Here is a 26,702-nt window from a genome sequence, read left to right on the forward strand (position 1 = left end):
TACCAGCCTTCATTTTGCAGTGATTAGGCTGTGTTGACTGGACTGGGCAGGATAACAAGTACTAATCAATGTACACAAATGCAGATTAGAGCAATTCTAGGACTATCCATGGAAACCTTCAGAGATCACTGAGATCATTAAGTTCAAATACACATTTGGTCTCAGCCACATCTTTAATTTATCGAGTGCTCTGTGAGGGCTGGGTTTACATGATAAACTGAATCCGGTTGGATCTCCAGGGTACACTTGGGACCATGAGCCAAGAATTATGGGTGTCAGTATTAGGTGCTCTATATTAACCAAAAGAAAACAAAACAAAAAGCTAAAGATCTAGTAGTATGCTGGTGACTCTATATTTTTAAATGATAGTAAGACGCTGAGAATCTAGAACTGAGTCGTTGATTCAGGCCCCCCTCTTGCTTCCAAGAGAGGAAGGATTTCTTGGAAGCAGGGGTTTTGGAATAAAGCAGCATTGCATGCAATCTTGGTTGTCTCTTTGCATCCCCATGAACTGTAGCCTGCCAGGTTCCTCTGTCCATGGAATTTTCCAGGTAAGAATATTGGAGGGTGTTGCCATTTCTTCCTCCAGGAGATCTTCCTGATCCAGGGATTGAACCCGCATCTCCTGCTTTGGCAGATGGATTCTTTACCACTGAGCCACCTGGAAAGCCTGGAATAAAGTAGATGTGGTTTTAAATCAGGGCTCTTACATTTACTGCCATACAGTTTGGGGCAAGTGACTGACCTCTGTGCTTCAGTTCTCACCTCAAAGAATTGAGAAACGATTACTTATCTTTTAGGCTTATTAGAGGATTAAAACTAGCATTTGTAAAATGCATAGCAGCATGCCTGGCACTTAGTGGTCAGTTGATGAGAGAAAACTTATTATTATTCCCTGTCTTACTCCTGTTCATCATTTTAAATGAGCTTCAGGGAATGAGAAGTGTCAAGGAACACTGTTACCATTACAGACAGTGAGGGCCTTTAAGGTAATAAGGAAGAGAGACAAGGGTCAATCAACCAAAAGGCATCAGAGTGTATAGGTGATCACCTATTGTAGCCTAGGAGTCAGGACTCCTGGGTTTTAGCCCAGATCCTACTGATCTGCTGGGTGACCTGGGGAAAATAATGTATCCCCTGCGTCTCCATTTTCTTGCCAGTCAAATTTAGGATTTGAACTCAGTTAGTGTTCTTAAACACCTGCCTGAGAACTAACGCTAGTCCATGACCAAGCTTTCACTGGTATATATTAAACTAAGAAAAATAAGTATACTCAAGGCACGCAAACTCACACTAAGCTGATCACATTCAAAGGATTGCCTTTTATCTGCAATTATACGTGTCCTAACTTTTTGATGTTATGATGTCCTTTCTTTTACAAAATGACAGTGAGAGCAGATAGCAACTGCATCTTGGCAAAACACACACACACACATACAAAGGACAGCTTTATAACTGCCCCAAAGTTGTTGGTCTGTTTTTTAACTTATTGGACCATAAAATCTCCAGACTTGGGAACCACTGAGCTAGATGATCTCAACTGCCTCTTAGCTGTAAAATCTATGTAGCCCTACATAGTACCACTAATAATATTTTTGCTCTTGGGTTGCTTGCTGGAACAAGAACTTGATCCAAGATAATGTAGAGGGGAGGTTGAAGGCATCATTGGAGGTATGATTTGAGAAGGGAGTGCAGGAGTTTGTGTGCCAGAAAAAGGGCAGAGCTGTTGGTAGTGGATTGGGCCATAACAGAGAAAGGTCCTGAGATCTAGAAACATGACCTGTCCATCATGGTTGAACTGCCATTTGTAGGTGGAGATCACTTGAGATAGGACTCTCCACTTTTCAAAAAAATTTTGCCAAGATTCAGTTACCATCTACTATTACTGTCCTTTCTCAAAAGAAAGGGCATTACAGTGAGGAAGAACATAATCTCAGAGCGAAAGACAATCTTTTGAATGTATATCAGGTTAGTGATGTGAAAACCCACAACTGAGAGAAAGAATTCCATCTGGTCCAGACATAGCTGGTCCAGACATAGCATGATGTCCAGATAACATACGGGCAGGTGACCCAGGAGGGTCTAACCAGAGAGCAGGACTCTGTTAAGTCAAGAGGAGAAGGTGGCAGGAAATCTCAGAGCAGGCAGCTGGGGCTATGCCAGCAGACAAGCCCTGGGCCAGCATCAGAGAAGCTGGACATGATCTTCTGATTAAGAATGGGGTTCAGGAACTTGCCTCTAGTCCCGGAGAGGGGCAGATGGGTAGATAGGAAGAAGAAGGCAGGGCCTCATTCTAGGAGAACTGGGGGGAAAACCTTTGTTACCAAGCTTATTAATGCACGGAGGTACAAGACCAGAACCAGTTACTCAAACTGGAAGACGTAGTGAGATGAGAATGCAGAACTGAAATGCAGGTTCAGAGTGGAACTGAGCTTTGGAACTAGGGCTGCTCCAGGGTCTCAAACCTGATTGGCATATTCAAATCATCACTGCCCATGTTCCATCCTTAAATTCTGATATCATTGTTACAGTTAGTGCTAGGCTTCTGCATTTTTAAAAAAGCTCCTTCAGGCATGCAACCAGGGTTGAGAGCCCTGGGTTACTCAGTGCCTCCATGGAAAGGATCAGGTTTGACCTGATAGGGAACAGCTGAGATCTAGTTAGGTCTGCAGGTGAACACCAGGCTGTCCTGACTGCTGGGGAAAGTAAATGAAGAGGAGGAGAGAAGCAGGTGGAGCATGGTGAGCACGTATGCAGGAGTAGCTCCATGGTTGTCTGGACAGGACTCAGGGAGAAACTAGCTTGCTGAAAAATTCAGAGGTCTTTGCTATTCACTGGTATAAGCTAACACCCCCATAGGGGAGCACTGGCTTAGCAAATATAGCTTTGTGTGTGTTAATTGCTTCAGTAGATGTAAGAAGCATGACAGGTATTCACTCAAGCAGAAACAGCAGAATTTCTCAGATATGTTCCACTCATTTTATTCAAAATTGAAAGGATATTCTGCCGGCAGCTAGGGCACTCTGCTCTGCACTGGAAACCCAAAACCTTTATCACTGGCAGGATGGTCTCAAGCTGGAAACCTGAAGAAATAAGCTTAACACTGGTCATTTCTAATGTTAAAAGTCCAATGTTGAATTCTTGTTTGAAACCATACAATAAAAAGGTCAGATGTACTTTTTTTGCTTTGGTTTGTTGCCAAGCAAGGGGAAGACACTCCAGAGACCATTAGAAGAGCTTGAGAACTTTTTAGTAAGAAATAAATGATATCAGATGATGAAAATAATAATAACAATAACATTTATCAGTGCTTACTGTCCTAGTCTGCTCAGGCTATTAAAACAAAGTGTCACAGATGGGGTGGCTTAATCAGTAGTGTTCATAATTTGGGAGGCTAGAAAGTCTAAGATCAAGTTGCCTGCCCACTTGGTTTCTGATGGGAGCTTTCTTCTTGGCTTTTAGATGGCTGCCTTCTCACTTTTAGAAGGCAGAAAGAGGAAGTCAAATCTCTGGTGTCTCTTCCTATAAGGACACTAATCCCATCAGATCAGGACCCCACCCTTATGGCCTTCTTTAACTTTAATTACTTTCTCCTAGGTCCTATCTCCAAATACCATCACAGTGGAGATTAGGGCTTCAACATGAGTTTTTACAGGCCTTTAAAAAAATTTTTGGCTGTGTCAGGCCTTAGTTGCAGCACATGAGATCTTCCTTGTATCATGTGTGAACTTTTGTTATGGCCTGCGGATTTTCTTTTTTTTTTCTTTTTCTTTTTACTTTATTTTACTTTACAATACTGTATAGGTTTTGCCATACATTGACATGAATCCAGCACGGGTGTATATGCATTCCCAAACATGAACCCCCCTCCCACCTCCCTCCCCATAACATCTCTCTGGGTCATCACCATGTACCAGCCCCAAGCATGCTGTATCCTGCGTCGGACATAGACTGGCGATTCGATTCTTACATGATAGTATACATGTTATAATGCCATTCTCCCAAATCATCCCACCCTCTCCCTCTCCCTCAGAGTCCAAAAGTCCGTTATACACCTGTGTCTTTTTTGCTGTCTTGCATACAAGGTCGTCATTGCCATCTTTCTAAATTCCATATATATGTGTTAGTATACTGTATTGGTGTTTTTCTTTCTGGCTTACTTCACTCTGTATAATAGGCTCCAGTTTCATCCATCTCATCAGAACTGATTCAAATGAATTCTTTTTAACGGCTGAGTAATACTCCATTGTGTATATGTACCACCGCTTTCTTATCCATTCATCTGTTGATGGACATCTAGGTTGCTTCCATGTCCTGGCTATTATAAACAGTGCTGCGATGAAAATTGGGGTACATGTGTCTCTTTAAATTCTGGTTTCCTCGGTGTGTATGCCCAGCAGTGGGATTGCTGGGTCATAAGGTAGTTCTACTTGCAATTTTTTAAGGAATCTCCACACTGTTCTCCATAGTGGCTGTACTAGTTTGCATTCCCACCAACAGTGTAGGAGGGTTCCCTTTCTCCACACCCTCTCCAGCATTTATTGCTTGCAGATTTTTGGATCGCAGCCATTCTGACTGGTGTGAAGTGGTACCTCATTGTGGTTTTGATTTGCATTTCTCTAATAATGAGTGATGTTGAGCATCTTTTCATGTGTTTGTTAGCCATCCGTATGTCTTCTTTGGAGAAATGTCTATTTAGTTCTTTGTGGCCTGCAGATTTTCTAGTGGCGCAGAGCCTGCAGGCTTCAGTAGCTCTGCAGCAGCATGTGGGATCTTAGTTCCCCAACCAGGGACTGAACCTGCATCCCCTACATTACAAGGCAGATTCTCAACCACTGAACCACCAGGGGAGTCTCCTCGACATGAGTTTTTTAAGGGGGGCACAATTCAGTCTATAACACTTACTGTGTGCCAGCATTTTTAAAGAAATTTATACATGTTAAATAATTTAATCCTCACAATCCTATGAGAAAGATTCTCCATAGTTTACAGGAAAGGAAATGAATGCTCAGAGAAGTTAAGTAACCTGCTCAAGGTCACATAACTGTCCATAATCTCTTTGAAACATCATGTATATGAAGAAATGAAGAGATGTAAACACTGCTGATACTTCCTCTGATCCTTGTGTTGATAGAATATGCCCTCTTGGTTTTATCAAATTCCCTGAGGACTCTAAACAGCTAATGAGCTCTGATACTCTTGATTAGAAGAGCTGTGTTGGAAATATTTATTATACTTATACCCTCTTTCTTTATAGCAAATCAAAAGCTCAGCTCAAAAGTACAGTCTCATATTTGTTTGTCATATCATTAGGTCAGTTCTAATTCATTTAGATATTTAAACAGTATTTCTTAAAACCTTAAACTTATTATCAAGTACTCAGAACTTTTTCTCTTCTCAGAGAGTTTAAGTGAGGAAACCAGGCATATTTATAAATAATTATAATACAGTATAATATTTTGTATATTGATACATGCAAACAATACAATAATAATTATAATTATAAATATCAAATATACTAAGAATGAAGATATGGAAGCACTGCTAATACTCCTCATTCTTGTAGAACAAATCCTCTTGTTATGCCAAATTCCCTGAGGGCTCTAAACAACTAATGAGCTCTGATACCCATGATTGGGTTACCTAGACCTTGTACTTTCCCCAGTAAGTCTTTTTTTTTTTTTTTTTTTTACTAATAATTACATTGACAACCAAAAGATATAAACTTATCACGTACCTGGAATTGTGCTAAGTACTTCCAAAATATTATATTCTCACTAAATTCTTAGGAGTTTGGAAGTATTATCAGTCCCATTTTTGAAGAAACATCTGTGACTTTACATAGATTAAGTAGTCTATTCAAGGACACATTGCTAAGTGAGTTCAAGTCAAAGGCAGGAGTTGAACTGAGGCTTAAGCCAAGGCAATCCGACTCTTGAGTGCCCACTCATAAGCCTCACAACATCCTTGGGAATGCCCCATGCCAAGGAGTGATCATAGACAGTTCTGATCAGTGCATTTTGGTTATGTCAGTACTCCATCAACTTCCTAGAGCAGCAACAGGGAAGAGGTGGGTGGTTATCTCACACACCCAGGTCTAAATTTAGTTGTTTTGTCATTTTTGCTTGAGTACAAATGGAAATTTTTGCAATAAAAATTGTCTTGTGCATACTATTTCTACTAACACTTGCGCTTGTTGTGAAACCCCTTTTGTATGCATTATATTTCAGATTACAGAAAAATAATTCCTTACAAACACGAGTTCGTGCCCTCAAAGAGTAATGAGAAGGCCTTGGCTTTTGCCTGAAAGAGCTCAAAGACCCTCTTTCCAGGCACTGTAGACTTTCCCATCAGAAACCACGTGTGTCAAATGTTCAGGAATGAATGATAAATGATGATAGTTATTATGCAAAAAGAAATCTCAATGGCAATGACCATCATATTTAGAACACTTCAGATTTCATTGTTGTATCTTATCTAGCATACCAGGACTGGTTCTCTATATCCTCTAAGAGAAATCTTTAAAGTTAGTATAGAGGAGAACATCTTGCTTGGGCAGTAAGAAAAGGATTTCTAGGGCAGAATATGTGTCAGGTTATGTTGTTCTGAGAATACGCTGTCTCTCGCACACATACACACACACACATACAGACACACAGAAATCCTTAGCTCATAATAGGCAGATACCTCTGAATGGGTTAAAAATAAACACAAGCCCTTAGGAAAAAAAGGCAGAACCAGTAATGACAGTTTTGAAGTATCCAGTACCTGTTGTGACAGGAATAACAAATTAATTGGGACTATAACGGATTCTTTGTAAAGGTGAAGTAAACACACTTGACTGTATATTTTTCACCATCAGTTAAGTCTCAATTGGTTCTAAAAATAAACAGAAGACATTGAACAGTTTTAATGGATTCTGACACCTAGGTATTATGCTGTCACTCCAGTATAAATGAATCATAACTTTGGACTGCACCTAGGAATTACTACACATTTGGAGAAAATTTATGGTGCACCAAGCTTTGAATCATGATGTGATATCAAAACTAAAGTCAAAGGAGGAAAAAAGCTGGGCATAAATTATTATCCTCAATCCCATATGTATCTTCTGATGCAACAGGTAAAAGTTTGAGGATTTAGGAATACTGCCAATAATTATCATGGGTGCTGAAGCAAATTTATCCTTCTGAAAGCAGTTTGTAGTAAAAAAAAACAAACAAAAAACAACACACACAAAACTTCCAGCAGAAGGTCAGTCTTGTACATATGGCAGGGGTATTAATTTCTCCTTTGTGTGTGTGTCTCTCTGTCCAATTAGACTCCCTCCTCGAGAGCAGGAGAGTTTCTGCAATCTCAGGTACCTCTCAGGGGCCACACATTTCTATTTCCCGTGAAAGGACTGGTCTTTGGACCAATTCATTCACTGAATAGATTACTTTAGTAACCATAATCAGTCAAGCTCATTGTCTGTAGTGACATAGACAAAATTCTCTACTTCTTGATTTTTCAGTGAATAGTTGGCATGGTCTTAGGCATTGCCTTGAAGTCTGTGACTAATCATAGAAGGAAGGCAGCCAAAGGATATGCCGCTTTGAAAAGAGAAAATTGTGAATGGGTAACTTGATATTCTGAGATTTCAAATGTATCACCAGAAAATTGTTAAATGTTCATGTGTTTATTTGATTGAAATATCAGGTTTTAAAGAGAACAGTGCCCATAGGTATCAGATTCAGACACCAGGAGAAAATTTTTATGAAGTGCTTCTACTGCAAAATAGATATAATAATACTGTACATTTGTGTGGCATTTGGCATTTTTCAAAGCATTTTCATCAATAATACTTTATTCTGTCTTCTATAAAGCAGTAGGACTGGCATATTATGCCATTTTACGTAGAAATGGAGACAGAAAGGTTAACTCAATCAGTGAGAAAGCAAATATTAGAATGCTGGTCTTTGCTTGTTGGACCAGTAGACTTTCTAGAAGTGTTTTTTTTTTTTTTTTAACTTGGGATAACTAGAATAAAATCTAATATTTGCATAATGCTGTACAGTTGGGCAGACAGGGCAGGTAGGCTTATTCTCGTTTTATAGAGAAGAACACTAAGGATCTGAGAAGTAAAGTGAATTGTCCATGGCTTCTTGGCTAGTAAGCAGGAAGAGAAACTTCTGCTTTTCCTAAAAGCCTTTTGACATGCATTGGCTCCTGATATGTGGCATATTAAGTAGGGGTGCTCTCCTTTCTCCTAATCAGCTTACTACAACTCATGGTTTCAAACAACCCTGTTAATTAACTTACTGGGTTGGTTTATTTTCTTTGAGAGACTTATCCTGCAACAGCTGAGCCCTACATCCTGGAATATTGGTTGAAGGCTAACTAGAGATAACCTTTTTCAGTTGGCTTATAAATTGATTCTCTGATGTTTGAAGAAAAAAATGCAAACAAGATCCTTATCTTTTAATGATAAATCTTTTAACTACCTAATATGTACCAAGCTATGGGAGACTCGGAGTAGATGTCTTTAAGTAAAAGGTTCATGTGTGTTTGAGATGAGTGCTCCTCTGGATCCTAGAGGACCCAGCTGCTGCTGCTGCTAAGTCGCTTCAGTCGTGTCTGACTCTGTGCAATCCCATAGACGCAGCCCACCAGGCTCCCCCCGTCCCTGGGATTCTCCAGGCAAGAACACTGGAGTGGGTTGCCATTTCCCTCTCCAATGCATGAAAGTGAAAAGTGAAAGTGAAGTCGCTCAGTCGTGTCCGACTCTTTGCGACCCCATGGACTGCAGCCCACCATGCTCCTCCACCCATGGGATTTTCCAGGCAAGAGTACTGGAGTGGGGTGCCATCGCCCAGAGGAGGAGACAAATACCACCTGTGAAGGGCAGGGAAGGGGGAGCTTAGAGTAAGTTGTGAGGAAATGGGGAGGAGGGCGGGGTGGGTGGTGCGCTCGGGAGTAGAAACAACTAGAAAGAGGAATGGAAACCCACCCTAGGACACCAGGGAAGGCCCTGGGAACTTCTGCCACTACCCTGGCCTCGCACACAAGTTGATCTTAAGACACGATTCCTGTTTGTTGGCGCATCTCTTCCAGACTACCGGTTTGATAGACGCATCCTGAAAGGGCATCTACCCGTTAGCGATGTTCACTCAAACTTCTAGGCTGAATCCATCCCTTGTGGCTACTTGTGCAGTTTCAGTTTCGATGCAAGCCTCTCTGCATTGACCTTGTACAGTTATAAATGTTTTAACATCCATAAAAGAAAAATAAAACGTGGGCTCCCATAAAGAGCAGCAAACAGAAAACACAGTAAGTAGTAAGAAGATTTGAAGGGGTGCAACACTAGTCTCCATAAGGCCGACGCTACTGCGTTGCTTCCACCGCATCTCTGAAGTTTAATGGCTGTGAATATGGTTATCACCGGCTTTTTAGAGGGCATTATATTAGTGTGACCGTCGGTAAGTACCGAACTCACATTTTTATTTCCACTGTGAAGGAGATCGTTTCCTGTGCTCCTTTAGAAAGGGAGACGGGGCTTTGCAGCTTTTTTAACCTCCTGGAAAATGAACTGCAGTTGCAGTATTCGGAGTCCACCCACTTCTGAGGCTGTTGGAGCTTTACTTTTGTTAGGAAAATGTGCTGTTTATGCTCAAACGCAAGTTTCCTGGTGTTTTTGTTTTTAAGATTAAAAAACACTGGAGAGGGAAAACAAAGCTTTTAAAGCTTCATAAAAGGTTGTGAGTTGACTCCTTTCTGTTTCTCAGGGTTATAAACACGGTTCCAGGAAAAAGCTCAGCGCTGAGAGACCAAGCAGATATTTAAAGGGGTAGCACCTTAACTTGTCAATTTTGAGAATACCAAATGATCCCGGAGGTTTTTTATTCCTTTAATCAGCTGTAATTTTCAGCTCTGATGCTATCTGACAGGCTTCATCTCAACCCCCCTGCAACATTGCTCCTCTGGCTTCTTCACTGGGAGATACAAATAAGGGGGAGGGGATCTGAGAAATGAGCTGACAGCATAAATTGGATGGGATCTCACCAACCGATTGTACTGGTGCTGCAGTTGGAGTGGGTGAAGGAGAAGGGTTGAAAGAATGCCCACTTCATGGAGGAGGGTCAGGTGCCAGGACTTGGTACATTTTTTCTTTTTCTTTCTTATCTTCCTTCTTCTCTGCTGTCTCCTCATCCTTCCTTCTGTCTCTCTTCAGTTTTTAAACCCACTTCTTTCATTCTTACCCTTCTTTGGATAATAAGCACACATTTTGGATACAGGAGAAAATATAGGGGCATACACATATATGATTACATATGCACACATACACATATGTGCGTGCATATATGATCACATACATGTAGACAAACACATACACATGTACACTCACGGGGCATTGATACCTTGTGCATTGAACAATAAAAGTAATAATAGTAGTAGTAGCTACTATTTATTAAGGGCTATGTACCAGCCACTGTGATCTGTGCTTTACAAAGTATTATCTCAATCCTCAGATCATCTCTGTGAGGCTCATTTCACAGATAAGGAAGCTGACATAAACCTTGGTTGAGACGAAAAAGAAACCAGTTCCAGAGGTCCTAGACCTTCAGGTCAAAGATGTCACTGCTTTAAATTATCCCAAGTCTCAGTTTTTTCCCTCCTAAATACTGACTTTCAACAGTCAGAGTTTGTGAGGAGTCATACAGGGACTGGAGGTCCTAATGGGGTTGTGTCTCAGGTGCAAGGACCAGGGCTGCTTACACTCGGGTCCAAAGGTACTTCTTCATCAGTGCGCCTTCATCCAGGTGGGGAATTGGGGGGAGGGTATGAAAAATGTGGCCTTGGGCTCAGAGTGTGGGGACCTGAGGCCTGCATGCCCTCCTATCAGGGATGCCGGCGCTGGGGAGGAGAGGTGGTTCTGGGCATTCTTTCTGAACTTGCACCCTAGGAAGAATCATCCCCGTGTTTTCAGGGCCACCTGTCAGAGAGTAGGAAGGCCTGTTTCCCTCAAATTGAGATTCTAGCGCCAGTTTCCATATACGTGATGCAAGACAACCTTTTCTCCCTGCTTTTCTGCTTGCACAGGGCTTCAGGCTTTTCCTGGGTAAGCTATCCTAGCCTTAAATATATCAATACAATTGATCCTTGAACAATGTGGGAGTTAGGGGTTCCAGCACTGCCACCGCTCACCCACCTCCCCACTACCCTGGGAAAAATCATGAACAGCTCTATAGTCTGCCCAACTCTCTGAGACTCAGCATCTGTGGATCCCGTAATACTGTGGTCTGTATTTATTGAAAAAAATCCACATGTAAGTGACCCTCTCAGTTCAGACCTAGGTTGTTCAAAGGTCAATTATACATATTCCCTTAAGCACATCAAAGTCATTTTTAGGAATTCTACTATGTTTGAATAATTCCTTTTATAATTTTTTGCTGTATTTCTACCTTAGCTTCCTTGTAGTAAAATGAAAATATAAATCACTTCCTGTTTGGAAAAGAAGGTATTAAGATGAAATTAATTTTAGTAATACACAGTTTTATGTATATATAGATAGTATATACCTATTTGATGTGATTTTGTCATTGTCTAGTTATAATCCACAGTCTATTTCATAAGTAGATCCATGGGTACCATAGGTAGACTAGAATGGGAATATGAAAGTTATATCTCTTTCTCACTTGTGTTCAGTGACACTTTCTCTCCAGTCTTCACTCCTCTCCTCCTCCATCTCCCCACCACAAAACAAAACAAAAACAAACAACTGCCCCCCTAAAACCCAAACAATTGATAGAGTTCCTGTTAGATCTTTTCTAGGTTAACTTCATACTTTCACAACTTGAGTACAAAAGCTACTCAGTTTGAAGATGCATGCATTTGCACTATGTCAAATATCCTGCTATATATATATGAAAAATCTCACAGTGTTGTGCAGTTTGCTACTCTTCATCCAGGAGTAATTTGTCCTTCTTACTGAGGAATCCCCCTCCTAAATTACAGTTCAAGGTCATTACTGACTCATTAATTCAATCAAATCGAATATAACCATTGTCACTAGAGACTCAGATTATTTTGCTCTTTGCTTAATTATGTTTTTAGTTTGAAATAATACTGCATCTTCTAGCTACCAAACAATGTCAAAGCTCCCGAAGACGTGAAGTAATTAGGTGGCTTTTTAGGGTTTTAAACTTATAAAACACCTATGAAATCATGTGTAGGTGAGACCATCACACATGATGAAAAGACTTCTGCTCTAGTGTTATGGTAATTAACTACGTCCCTAAATAGCTTGTCAGACTTGTAACCCTTAGTCAGGACTAGGATCCTTGAAATAACTGCCGTGTTTATGGTTCTAATTTGGTTTGCAATTGATTCTACTAAAAACCATAAGCCAGAAAAGTGCTTATTTAACGGACCACAATATAGCCTTCATGAAGACTATTTTAAAATTACTCTGGTGTCCTACAAACTTTGAGTTCTTTTGTTTCCATAAATTATGAGAGGGAAATGTCACCAGAGCTCAGCGTTGTGGTGCCCAGCTCTGCTGACAGCTGTATGATGCACACTCAGTGCAACTGGATAGGGGCTGAGAGTTTCATCAATAAATATGACTCTGATCTGTTCATGTCAACGGTCAAGGGAATGGCGTTTAGTATCTTAGAAACACACACTACTACCAGCCACACGTGGACGTGGGAGTTGAAATCCACAGTGTGGAGCCCATCTCCCTCTTGACAGAAATTTCACTTTTTATCTTTCTCACAATTCCTGATGATAATCTGTTTTTAATGCAGTCATATTTCTCACACTTTCCTACCACATGAGGCTTCTCATGTACTGTATATAACATGTGGAAATAAGAGCTGGGAGGAATATTGTGCTTTACATTAGGAGTATTTCACCTCCCAGCCAGTTTTAGCATGGGCACGACCACTGCTCCTCTGAATCCCTAAAGACAAGTAGATCAATGTTTTAAAATATAAGAAATGCAAACCCCAGAAGGCCAGAGAAACTAATTCTATGTATAGGAAGAATTGTGTGAAATAAATCTCAAGGGCATGTTTTTTTAGAAATCAATATTAAAACGTTTTGTTTGAATTAATTTAAAAATAAACTGCAGCTCTCCTTTGTAAACCGCCTTACTTTATCAATTTTTTCATTTACCTTTTTATCCTTTATCTACAAATATCTCTACCATGAAGGATATTTTAAACGGATGTTAGATCCAAGTGTTGTACATAGCTAGCCTTTAAATTCACTAGTTTTGTTTATTTTAAAATATATTTGTTGACATTTTGCTTGTCTCACAATTTGATAGTATAGAATAATATGTAAAATGGAATGATAAAAGATATTTTTGACTAAATGGTGTTTTTTTAAAAAAAGATTAAGATGCTGTGATAGATATGGAAATCTACATTCACATAGTAACTTTGGGTATTTTATCTTCAGCCTGCCCTTCTTGTTAGGAAGCAATTCTTTTTTGACAGTTCTTTGTCCATAAATGCTCGGCTTGGAAAAATTGTAAAGTTAACATGAAATACCTAGGTTTAAAATGTCATACAAAAAATTAAATTTATATCTCTGTGCCACTAAATTTTTGCTTCAAGATTTTCCAGTGTTGACTTATAACATTTTTAAAATATCCACAATCACTTTGACAGAATTTTCAGACTCTGAAATATGGTATATTAATTTGATCCTGAATGTTTCCTTAAACCACAAAACACAGAAAGGCAGGAAATCTCGAAAATCCTTGTGTCTGGGAAAACTCAGGGTGGTACGTAGGTTAACATGTTATTGAAACTATAGGGAGATACAGTTTTTGACATATGAATGTTAAGAACAAGGTCTTGTGGACATTTAAGCTGTGTTTTCTACCTCTTTGAACCTATTTTTACACTGACCATAATTGAAATAATGTTAATATGTAACCAAAAGAATTCTCAGCAAAAATGTTGAAAGGAGCCAATTTATGTGTAAAAAAATCAAGGGCAGGCTAATTGTTTTAAAGCCCAGTTCTCCCAGTATTCTGAATCTCTGAAAAAATCATTTTGCACTTACAATGACTTTTTCTTTTTGTAAAGAAAGTAGTTTTTTCCTCATTTATTGACCAACCAGTAATGAGAAAATAAGAAATTTAACATCAATTCTTATTTTTTCCCCTAAAAACCTGAGAAAGAATTGGCTCCAATTAATGCCAGGATCACTTTATTTGTGTAAAATTTATAACATGGTTAATAAAATGTTAGCTATGAATAAAAAATGTAACTATAGTGAAATACAAATGTAGATATGGCTAGCGTGTAATACTGTATACTCTTGTTGATTTATTTAGTGGCAAAAAATATCTGTGATGCTCTCAGCAAATTCAATTATATCAAAAGTGTTCTTTAGGAGGTTTGGGAAGCTGGAGATTTCAGACTTTAATGCCTGCACACAAACTGACTTTAAAAAGCAAAGATCTGATACAGATAAAGCAACATTTTGCCTAAAGTTCATTCATCAAAGAGCTGCATGTTTTGAAAAGGGTAAAAGTACTACTAAACCCATCAGGGATAAGTAAAGGCTATATACTATAGATTATTTTAATCCCCCAGCTAGATATAAAAGGGATAATTACATATTTGTGGTTGAAGCCATGTGGTGGAAAAATCAATACAACTTTTTTGTATGACACTTCATTAGTGTGAAAAATTTTAAAAGCTGAGAAGAACTGCCTTGCAATTAAATGCCTCTGCTACTGCAGCTCCAGTAATGGGTTTGTATTATTATCTAGTTTATTTGAAATAGTGGTTGCACTATAGAAGTAATTGGAAAACATTGATTATGCACTTGTATCTGGAAAGCCTGGCAAATCATTACAGGGCCCGGCAACAGTTAGTTAGCCTTACTAATGAAGCACTAATTGCTCTAAGTAGGTTAACATGTTAGTGAAGCTATAGGGAGATAATAGTTTAGAAAATTCTGAGGTATTTTACCAAACATGCTTTTCATTTAATATTCCAGAGATAGAAGCCATATGGGTTTTTCCCCTTTTGTTTTGTTTAAGGTGTTCTCTTGGAAAAAAAAAAAAAAGAGTAACCTAAATGAAGTTCCCACATTTATTTGGTTGAAATGACTGTTTCCTTTCATGCTATCTTCCTTTTAACCACTTTTAGCAAATGGAGCTAAGCTACTACCAGCATGGCTGCCTTTAGCAGGCTTTTGGATCCTGCAGTTCAGAAACTTCTGACATATCTATCTTGGTTTAAGGGTTTCATGATGCACTCCATGCAAATGCTTCCTGCTGTTGAGTCATTATCCTATTGTTCCACCTGCATAAAACTATAAGAAATATATTTATATATGTATTTTCCTTGAAATTGATTTAATTAATGGAACTAATAGGGCTTTATTAGCAGAAGTAGCACATCCCCCCACTACCACTCTTGGGATATTTAGAAGGGAAAATAATCAGTATTGAAAAAATTCTTACATATGTGCACCAGGAGATAAGCACAAGAGTGTAGCAGCGTTATCTCTAATAATAGCAAATGAACAAATAAAAATACTTGAAACCACTCAGTAGCCATTGACATTGTTATATTCACACAGTGGAGTATTATTCAGTAGGGGAATAGAAATGATATTCAGGCACATACATTATGAATGAATCTTTGAGATAAAATGTTGAGTGAGAAAAGAAAGTTTTTAAAGACTGCATATGATATGATAACATTGTATAAAGCCCCCAGTGAGCAAAGCTAAACAATTGTAGTGATATGTGGGAGACCTGGGTTTGAACCCTGGGTTGGGAAGATCCCCTGGAGAAGGGAATGGCTACCCACTCCGATATTCTGGCCAGGAGAATTCCATGGACTATACAGTCCATGGGGTGGCAAAGAGCTGGACACAACTGAGTGACTTTCACTTTCATAATTGCATAGCAAAATTATACTCTTAAAAACCTATGAAATGGTATAAAATCCAGGTTAGGGATAAGAGGTTACCTCAGGAAGTGAGGTAGAGATGTACAAGAGTGTCCAAGGCGTTGATGGTGGTATAGGTTTTGAATTGGGTAGTTATTTTAATAGTATGAATTTAGTTCAAATTTATGTTACAGATATTATTTTATACATTACAAAAAACTTTCTAAATAGATGACTGTCTTACAGCCCTGTAAAAATTACAGCATCTTGCCAAGTCAAATAACCAAGTCTTAACCCCCTGTGTCTTTCTAAGAAAATTGGAAAAATGTTGCCATTTTAAAATTGTAGGCTTTTCTTTTTTTTATATATAATTATTGATAATATAAATGTAAGAAACTAAAGGTGAAAAAATGCTTTTCTTTTAAAAAAGGAATCTATGTAGACGTTTTCACAAATACGATAATTCACTTTGGTTTGTTTATAGTCTATTCATAAGTGAGTGCGTCTGTTTCCAGGCTTCTGTACTCCTCTCTACAATGAGTAGTCCATCAAGGTTTACATCTGAGTAGCAGAGTTATCTTTGGAGGCAGTTAAGGAAACAACAGTGATATAAGCGTTGGAAAAGGCAAATTTTTATCATCCATACCAAAGACTTCCTTATGTAGCAACATTTACCAATGTAAAAGGCAACTGAAGAGTATAATCCCTGTAAGAGGTCAACAAAGTTTGGAGGTCAGTGAGGGAGCAATGAATCAATTTTTTGTTTTGTGTTCCCTACTTGGCCTTTTTTTTTTTTTTTCTTTTATCTAGTGCAAATCTTGGCATCTAGTAAGTTGTTAACACAAACTTTTGAGTCAAACTTTTTGTGGAACCAATTTCTACAAAGATCGACACCCTGAAATATGTAATTATATTTGAATGTCAAAAGTGATCTAGGTAGGTTAGTTAACATGTTAGTGAAACTATAGGGAGATAATAGTTTAGAGAATTCTGAGGTATTTTGCCAAACGTGCTTTTTCATTTAATACTCCAGAGATAGAAGATGACAGTGACTCACAGAAGTTCAGCTACCTAAAGTCTTGAAATAAGTGAGAAAAACTCTCCTCTGAAACAAATTAGAGACTAGCTATGCTCTTGAATTTTTCTTTGTATTTTAAGCATGTAGTAGAATGGTATGATTTTGAGAAATGCAGCTCATGAGGGGAAAATGCCCACAACAATCTTACAGGATCCAAGGCTCAATATATTTCCCTTACCTGTTACAAAGGTGCCAAAGAAGTCTTATCCTTTAGAGATACCTCCTGAAATGTTTGCAAATGTGACAAATGAAATGATACCTAGGGTTTGCTTCCAAACACTTCGAGGAGGGGAGTGAGAAGGAGTTTAGATGAAACCAGACTGGCCATGAGCATGAGATGATATTTGTTGAAGCAGGATGTTAAGAACATGGAGGTTATTATATTACTTCGTCTCTTTTTGTATATTCAAATTTTTTTCTACAATAAAAAATTTAAAATACTTGGGGACAGATTTATTGAATTTTGTACATGCAACTATTTTGTTAAATAGTGCCTAGCCAACTACTAATTCTCCCTCTTTGGGTTGGAAAAACAATATCAGATTCTCATTCTGGCCACTGATTCCTCTGAAAAGACTCATTTTTTATTTTTTAAAGTGACATTGGGTGGTAACAAACAGGTGCCATTAGTGATACAAGTTGAAATGGAACTCTTAGCCTTCAATAAAGGTTTGTTTTTCCCTGGATGTTGATTCCCTCCCCCCACCCCCAACTTAGAGTTATTGGAAGGATCTGGCCGGGGTGAGCAGTTATAGAGAGGGAGTTATTGTTTAAATGTGACCCTGTTTTTAGTCTTAAGTCAGACAAGAGTCATTCTGGTTACATTCAACATTGCAGAGAAAAGTAACAGTGCTCTTAGAGAGCCGCTTTCTACAAAGCAGCTCATTATTGTAAATGGGGCATGTTTAGACTGCTAAGGCAAATCATAAAAGTACGGCCTCGACCGCAAGCTCCTTTGGCAGCAAACACTGTCCTCAGGCCAGATATACTTCTGGGCAGCCCCTGCACCACTAGTCTGCGTGAAAAGCTCACCCGATGATTCTGAAATGCGGAAAGTGGAGTTATGGAAGTATAAATGTGCATGGTGAACATTATCTGCAAGGTCTTTTATGTTAAGGAAATCATGACACCTGCCAATCTTTCAAATTCCAAAGGGTAAAGCATGAGGCCTAGTAGGCTGTCATTGAACATGACAGGCTTAATGCCAAGTTTATAACAGAAAAAGGGCAATCTTATTGTGGTTTATTCAGTTTTATGTTGCTGGGTTGGTAGGAAGCCTCTTTCTCTCTCTCTTTTTAAAAATCTAATTTATAACATTTGAAATACCAAACAGATTCTTTACATATCTCCTGAGCCCCTGCTCCTCTTCACTACCCCCAGTTTCTTCTTTAGGGAGCAACCCTAAATCCTTCCAATTTAGCATCTTTGTGAGGCCAGACAATGGTGTCGTTTGAGCATTTCCTTCCGTTGTTATAGAGCTGTTTCTAACTGCAAACATCTCCGTTTAATTACTGCTCTGACTGTTGCTGTATTTTCACCCAACCTGCCCCTCGCTTGAGCCCATTGGGCTGAAGAAAGAATTACTCCCCGCGCTGGTCCTTAGCCCTGCTTGTTCGGATCTGTAATTGGCCCTGTGTTTTTGACTTTTTGCTAATAAGCAGCTTACTTTCTCTCCCCCTAGACTCAACCCACCACTTTTGTTTCATGAATTTTACAAAGGATTTTAATAGATGCTTTAGGCTATGCAAAATGTTATATGAAGGGAAGCATTAATGCAACAGCCTTGACACAAAGGACGTGTGAATGGCTGCTTATCATTACAGTCAGGTCTCAAAATTTTCATTAGGAGTTCTGGAGGACAAAAGAAGAAAAAAGTGCAGCTATATGAAGGAATATTAACCTATACTGTGTAACCAACTATAATTGCTTAGCATTTTACATTAACTCTCTTCAGACATGGCCTCTCATTATTTTTACACATACATAATAACTGCTTATTACAGTGGTATAGTCCATGTCGATACATTGTGGATAAGGTTGTGTCAGCACTTCTAATATAAGACCCACTTTCATGGGTTTAAAACAGCTGTAAAATTTACCTCCAGACCAAAGATTGGTAATCAACTTTCCACCTGGAGAGGGAATTTTGTTTAAAGTTTGAAAAAAAAACCAAAACCCGAAACACATTTATTAAGAGGAAAAAGTTGCTTGTTTTAAATTATGGACATAAACAAAATAAATGAACATGCCTAAGACACTTTTTAAATTTCTAAATATAGAGACTTAGACACATTCTGAATTGTGCTTTTGATAAGTGTAAATGAATTAATTTTAAATAGCACCAGAATTAAATACTACATCCATTAGTAAATAGACTTTATTAAAAATATTTTATCCCCAGTAGATTGCATTTTATACAGTGGTGCTCGGAACTTTGTACATATTTTTGAGATATATAATCCATAGTTTTCACTGAAAATGAATAAAAATATTTATCAGTTTCAAGTGTTAGAGCCTGTGAACAGTCATTCACTTATATGACAATGTGCAGGTTTTTAGAGCTATTCTGAAATTCTATTTTCTGAAAGTCTCTGAACAAACTGTTTTGACTAAGAGAAGGAGAGTAGGAATTCAGAAAACACTTGTCTGTCTTTGCCCTAAAATTGGGGACCGTAAAGAGTAATTTGTCACATGAAAAAATTGGTCCACTTATAAGGATTTGGGCTTCTGACAGAAGTAATCTAAAGAATTATCTTGCTGATTTTCATTTACTATGCAAAATACTCCTGTTTTCTCAAGTTTTCCATGTTTTATAAAAGATAAAAAAGTATTTTGAGATTATTCTCAAATAATAATAATCAGAGATATATCAGCATCCCCTCCCCACTTTCTTTTTAAAAAACTTTTTATTGCTTTAGAGTATAGCCAATTAACAATCTGTGGTAGTTTCAGGTGGACAGCAAAGGGACTCAGCCATACAAAAGTTGGATACTTGTTTCCAAAGGAAATGAAAGCTACAAAAATAGCATGTAATTTTTTAATGTTATGAGAGAAACTCTCCTTGTGCGTGGTGAAAATTTTTATGGAAAATCTCCCTTATGTTGAAAAAAATATTTTGAAAATAACTCCAGCTCTAGTGGCCCTATAGAAGAATTAGAAATCTGTCCTTAAATACATTATGTTTATGAACAGATCGAAACTATCAAACACCAATGGGATGAGATAGAGCTGTGCTCTTAATTCCATTAAGCTTTTAGTTTTCATTTGCTCCTTTCATCCTTTTAGCCCAAATGAGAAGGTCAATCTTAGCGCATTTTTCAGACTTAGCCAGTTCTCTGATGTAGCCCAAGAACTGCTTTAAAAAAAAGAGAGAGAGAGAATGAGATGTTCATTGTAAAGTACAATCCCACTTAGAATAATATCGAATTCTATAAAGCACATATTCTACTGCTATGCCTTAAAGTGACAGCTTACTGAAGGTGGGAACATGGACTGAAAGTGGCTGTCTGCACAGAGACGTTAATGTTGCATGATTTTAATAGAGCTAGGAAGTAGCAGCTCTGTCTCTAAACGCTGGAGTGAGGGTTCCTGGCTGGTATTTGTGCGATGGCTGTTCTGTGTTGGAAAAGCTGCAACTTGTTAGTACAGTTTCAGTAAACAGAGTGCTGGCCTCACATAGCTAATTAGCTGTGGCCCCGGCTTGCCTGTGCTGTGTAGTGACAGTCTAATCAGAGATGATTGTCATCAGATATCACAGATGTCTCTGTCTTGCTGCTCAGCCCAGGCAGGCGCTGGTGCAGTTTGGGGAAGGAAGCACTGGATGCTGTTCAAAGACACCGGGTCTCTGGGTGCCTCAGCTGCCGTTTCCAGGCAGCTCGTCACTCGTGCCTGCTGCGAGGAAGAAAGCAGGGTTAGGCAAGGGGAGTATCATACCTGTCGGGTTTTCCGGGAGGCAGTGATGCAATCAGTTTGAAAGGAGAGGTTTCAGAACAAAAATATGTAACTGAAGCTATTCAGGACTTTTTTGAGCCACCTGGGATCCTTGAAGATGACAAATGCTAATTCTTTCAGTTCATTACACATTTTTAAACTGAGAATCTAAGAGGGTTAAAGGAACAAGTTTGAAGATTTACAAGCCACAGTGAAGGATGTGGTAAGAAAAATAAAGCTCTATGCAAAGAGGTGTGACTTTAACCCTAAAGCAGGAGTCTGATAACCTCGTAATCTTCCACCTCTCACTCTCAGCAAGTCCTTCTCACTCTACCCCATAAGCTTGTAACAGCCTCCTCGGTTCTCTGACCTCTCCACCTCGTATCCTCTTGTCCCTCAGAAGTAATGGAACTTCCTCTCACCGAGTTTGCCAGTAATCTTCACCCTGAAAGACCCTCAGCGTCCCAAACTTCTCTCAGAAATAAACATTGTCACACCTCCAGCCATCATCTTTAAATACCCTCCTCACCGTCACCCGGCTTTTCCAGCACTCTCTCTGTTTTCCCAACTCCTTGGGCTCAGCCCAAGCCCTTCTTCCCTGTATAGTCCCTAACACTGGAGTCTCAAGAAGTCCCACCCTGAATCTTTATCTTGTGTCCTCCACAGCTCCCATTCCTGGGCAGTTTTATCTACACCTATGGCTTCAACCACCAAACCCGCTTTAAAGATGCCCAAAATTCCATTCAGAGCTCAGACCTAGTCACATGTTTATCAGACACTTTCACTGGATGTCCTGTGGGCATTTCATGTTTAACTTGCTCCAAACTATAAACTCACCTCTTCTGTACCCAACCCCTCCCTACCCTGGGTTCCCCCTCTGAACAAGGTCCTCTGTGTTTGCCATCTCAGTGGCGGCTCCAATCTTCACTTGGGTCACCTGAGTCAGAGCTCTGAAACCACTGTGGACCGCTGCTTCTCTTAGGCCCTCAAGCCTGGCTCTCAGGAAACCTGACCGTGTCCTCCTCTTCCAAATCTCAGGAGTTCCTCCCTCCACTCCACTCTCCCTGTCTCTGGCCTTTGTTATCTCCTTGCTGGGATAATTTTTGGTACAAATGCACCCTTCACCTGTATTCGGGGCAGTCTTTCTAGAAGGAAAATCTGATCCTGTCTTTCCCTTGCTCAGCACCTACAATGAATCCCTAAATTTTGAGGGAAGCCTGATGGATGCCAGCCCCACTTTCTGGACCTGCCTGCTCTCTCCACCATAGCACCATGGGCTGTGGTTCCCCACTGCCATCCTGCTCCGGTCACAAGTCTGGGTATAAGTCTTCATGCGTGTGTATAATGTAATTCTGACTCACCTTGAGGGTCTCCTTTTCTAGGAAGCTTTTTCTGACATTTCTAGCAGAAGAAAATGCTACATCCTAAGTGCTCCCAGCGTCACATTTTCAGATTTCTGTTATAACTCTAATTACATCTCTATGAATGTTAACATATCCGTCTACTCCACTTGACTGGGAATCCCTGGAGGGCAAGTGATGTTCGTCTTTGCAACTCTTCATTTGGCCTAGTACCTGGTGTAGAGCAGACATTAAATATTTATTAAATGAATGAATCAATCAATAAATGCAAGGTGAATGAAAGCACAGATAGGAATGTATTGCATAGGGGTAGCTAGGAAGAAGACTAATATCTTAAATGTTTCTTCAACTTTACACAAAGTGTTAGGTAACTCAGAACCTATATCAGAATGAGACTCCAAATAGCAGTAATAATAATGATAATAATAGCAACCATTTATTAGGCACTCACTTCGTGCTAGGTTCTAGACCAGATTTACATAAACTATCGTATTTAAGCCATTTTGTATTATAAGTATAGTTTTCTTTCACAGATGAGGAGACTGAAGTTCAAGGTGACATAGGTAGTGAATGGTAGAGTCACGACATGAACTTGGAATCCCTGCCTACATCAAAGTCTGTAATAGAAAACACTGGGCTTACAGTACCTGCATCGTCCATAGGTATGGTCTTGAGAGGTTTACACTTTGGAATCTAGGCTGTGAAAGAGCGTGAAAAGGAGGCGTGAAGAGCTGTCTTACTACTTTATGATTAAAATAAGATGGAGGTCTTTACCAAAAGGTGGCCAATCTATTACCTCCACTAATTATGGTGCCAAGCTATACCGGGGGTTCTATTTCTCCATCAGTTAGTTATCTTTCTCAGTCCTGAGACCACAGATGAATCCCTTACCTATGACAGTTACCTTGCAGACTGCAAACCTTCATTCATGAGTAGGGCTCAGGAAGGAATTGGGTTTTAAAAAGCATTTAAATTGCTGACGTAGAGTAGAATCCTTGCCCAGTAAGTTCAGCAGAAATGTGGCCAGGTTTGCAAATGAAACATTTTCACAACCCACTTATTATTTGTTAGATGTGATGTTTTTCACCAAATTAGTTGAATAATCGAACCCACGGTTATTGTGGCGCTGAGTAGACAACCTCGCAGCACACGGAATAAAGAATGTATGTGAGAGTAAAGCCAGAATGTGGGAGAGTTGGTTGAATTTAAAACTTCTGGATGCTTGTAAATAAAATTGAAAGGCTGTTTTCCAACAGTTAATTGGGTGAAATATAAGAGTCTTTTTATTAAAAAAATTTTTTGGGGAAACGGTGAGGAAGTACTGGAAAAAATATGTCTTTGGCTTTGGCACTGAAAACATAACATTCTTGTACCTTCTCTCCCATCTCCTGCCTTTTCTAATATGTTTACCACGTTTTTCAGTCTCTGACTTGAACTTTATTTTGTTAAGTTTCTGAATTATAAGAAATACAAAATTTCCTAGCAACTGAGGTAGATACTGACTCATTTTAATTTGAACCATTTTGCAAGGCTCACTGAAAAGCAACAATGCTCTTAAAAAGCCACAACACTTTTAAAAGTAAAGTAAAGAACAGGGAGGACAGTGAAGGCTCCTGATTTGAGTGTGAGTTCATAAGTTTAATCAGTATGCAATCTGTTATTTTTACTGGGGAGCATTTTTTCCAACCTTGTTATTATATGCAAAAAAAAAAAAAAAAAGTCTGACCAGGGAAATAAGAATAAGTTAATAGCATAAACAAACTAGAGCAGATTTCAATCCTTTATATAACCATATAGAGTAATACTCATTATAATTTGTACTTGTGGTATCTTGCAGTTTGAAAAGTACTTGTGTGTGTGTGCGCAGTCACATTAGAACAGTACACATCTGTGAGATTGGCAGATAGATATCATTGTCTCTGATTTAAAGAAAAGATAACAGTTTGAACACAATAAAGTAACCTTCCTGTAATACAAGTAGGTTTTCTGAAGGCTGGTTAACCACACAGCAGTTAACAGTGCATGTACGGGTGTTTACTAAAAGCTGTGCTCTGAATGCAAGCTCAAGTTCACTTCTGTAGCAGGTTAGAATAGTAAGCAAATTTCAGATTGTGCAAAACTTGCATTTCTGGTCCCAAAGCCTGGTTTAATAAAAGCAAATCAACCTTGATTATTGCCTAAGTAAATGAAAGTGTTAATTAAGCTCAGCTCCCTGGTTGGAAATAAAAGTCTGTGAAACTCAAACATACCTGAGGAATGTGAGCAGACAGCCCTGGAGTTGTGACAAGGCTGTAGGCACATTTGTTTCTGTTTGCCTGGTGTCCAGCTTGGAACGGTAAGACAGTAAACCCTTAACAAATGTGGAAGGGAATAAAGAAGGGGAGAAAAGATAAGGAAGAAAGATAATGAGTGTATGAGAAATAGAAAGGGAGAAACAGAAGGGAGAGACAAACTTCATTCACTAATTGGCTACATTGAAGGTGAATATTAACAAAGGCATGGTGTGGAGAGTTGCCAATTTGTTCTTCCTGCCCTGACTGTTAGCTGACTGCCTTTCATTAGGTATGAATATATATCCGCAAACATTCATAGATAAGTCAACTGTTCGTATACACCTACACCCCCCCAAATACACACACACACACACACACACACACTGAAAATAAGCTTTCTATCTAACACAAAGGGCCATAGTAAAGAGATCATCAAAGATGTTAAAAATGTTGTAGATAAGAAAGGGGTAAGAAAACATTTCAGGTGAGAGTAATATATCCTTGAATAATTAGGATCCTGAAATTGAAACACACACACACAGTTTTCATAAACTTGGAAAGTGTAGAGAGGTAACTCTTTTTGCTGAAATGGAGTTAAAAATATTCACTGAGATATAAAAGCTGTCCAAAGTAGGGTGCTTTCTACAAATCACAACAGGGAAGAAAAGAGCCCAACTTCTGAAGATGCCAGCCAAATTATGATCTGTTTTCAACAGAGGGATCCACCTTAAGAAAGGTTCAGAGAGCTCAATAGAAACCAAATACAGTAAGAGGAAGTTGGGAGTGTGGGTGTCAGGCTGTCAGTAATCTGACAGCTATGGTAACTACCCTCTAATCCAGCCAGCTCCAGCCACGCTCTCAGCTGACACCACCAGGACTGACTGACAGCTGAGGAGCAGGCACTTTTTACAGGCTCAAGTGACATCCAGTCTATTAAGGCTGACAAGCACAAAGCAGAGATTTGCCCTGAATGGTTTGGTACTGAAGCCTAGTAAAGGGGTTATTTGAAAGGTCTTAGAGAAAGTGTCAGACTCCAGCTCAGATGATAACAATATTGTAATGATGGTACTGGACAATGAAGTGCTATGATTGCCCATACAGGCTGGGAAGACTGTAGCGCGTGGGGAACACTGAGGAGAAGCGCACACAAGCTGATTCTTCAAGGCCAGCATGCAGCCGTTGGAAGCATTTCCGTTGGTGGTGTGTTTGCTTGGGCCTTGGGGAGCTTCCCGAAGTTGCATATTAATGGTGGTGTTTGCGCTGGGGGCACTAGGGGTGGAGAGGAAGCAGTGGTGGAGGATGGGCATAACCAGGTGACACCGAAAAGGAATGTTTGCCTGCCCTTGGTTCACTCTCCAGTTCATCGAAGAGACATTGGCAATATTTTCTAGAAGAAAATGATAATTTTCAGACTACTGCCCTGCTTCTTAACTCTGGCTGAAAAGGAAATTAGTAACTGCAACATTACCATGATATCATCATTGCTATTCTTGACTACACTGGTTCCCATAGGTGTCAGGCTTGGTGTCAACAGCACCACCCAGAATTTATTCAGCAGGATTTTTTCCCCTATGGACAGTAAAGTTAATTGTTTTTTCCTGAGTACCTCTTCAGAGCTGTCTCTGAAATAAAAAAAGGGGAAGGATCATAATCCTGTTTTATTGATAGGAATATGATTCCTGTCATCACTAGGCACTCTCACTTGGGTGAGGCATATTTTTATGTGTATAATTTGTTTGTAACCCCTTTATGCCGCATGTATTGTGTCCTTATCATAAGAAAGGTACTGAGATAGGTCCTGGGGATAGCACAGTAGTAAGGGAGTGTGGTTCTTGGCCACACAGTGCTTAAAATCCAGGTCTGGTGGCTAATGTTCAGCTGATTGCACCACTACCAGCATTCTAGATGTTAATATTTGACCTACTTCTATAATGATCCCTAGGTTGGGAAGATCCCCTGGAGACGAGCATGGAAACCTACTCCAGTATTCTTGTCTGGAGAATCCCATGGACAGAGGAGCCTGGTGGGCTACAGTCCATGGGGTCACAAAGAGTTGGACACAACTAAAGCACCTTAGCACATACATACTGACAAATAGCTCCTGCTCTGAGCTGCAAAAAGTGGATCCCCATCTGCTTCCTCATCGATTTCCCTG

The 26,702-nt window shown here is 39.4% G+C and overlaps 1 long non-coding RNA gene across 1 annotated transcript; it reads right to left on the minus strand.

Moving 5' to 3' along the window:
* Nucleotides 1-329: 329 nt before the first annotated feature.
* Nucleotides 330-21,088, minus strand: LOC121818700 (uncharacterized). The gene is made up of 2 exons (XR_006058737.2): nucleotides 20,917-21,088; nucleotides 330-670 (listed from the first exon to the last, which is right to left on the minus strand). It is a non-coding gene; the product is annotated as an uncharacterized LOC121818700 (long non-coding RNA).
* Nucleotides 21,089-26,702: the final 5,614 nt, after the last annotated feature.

This window comes from Ovis aries, chromosome 2, assembly GCF_016772045.2.
Source record: "Ovis aries strain OAR_USU_Benz2616 breed Rambouillet chromosome 2, ARS-UI_Ramb_v3.0, whole genome shotgun sequence".
Taxonomy (NCBI): Eukaryota; Metazoa; Chordata; class Mammalia; order Artiodactyla; family Bovidae; genus Ovis; species Ovis aries.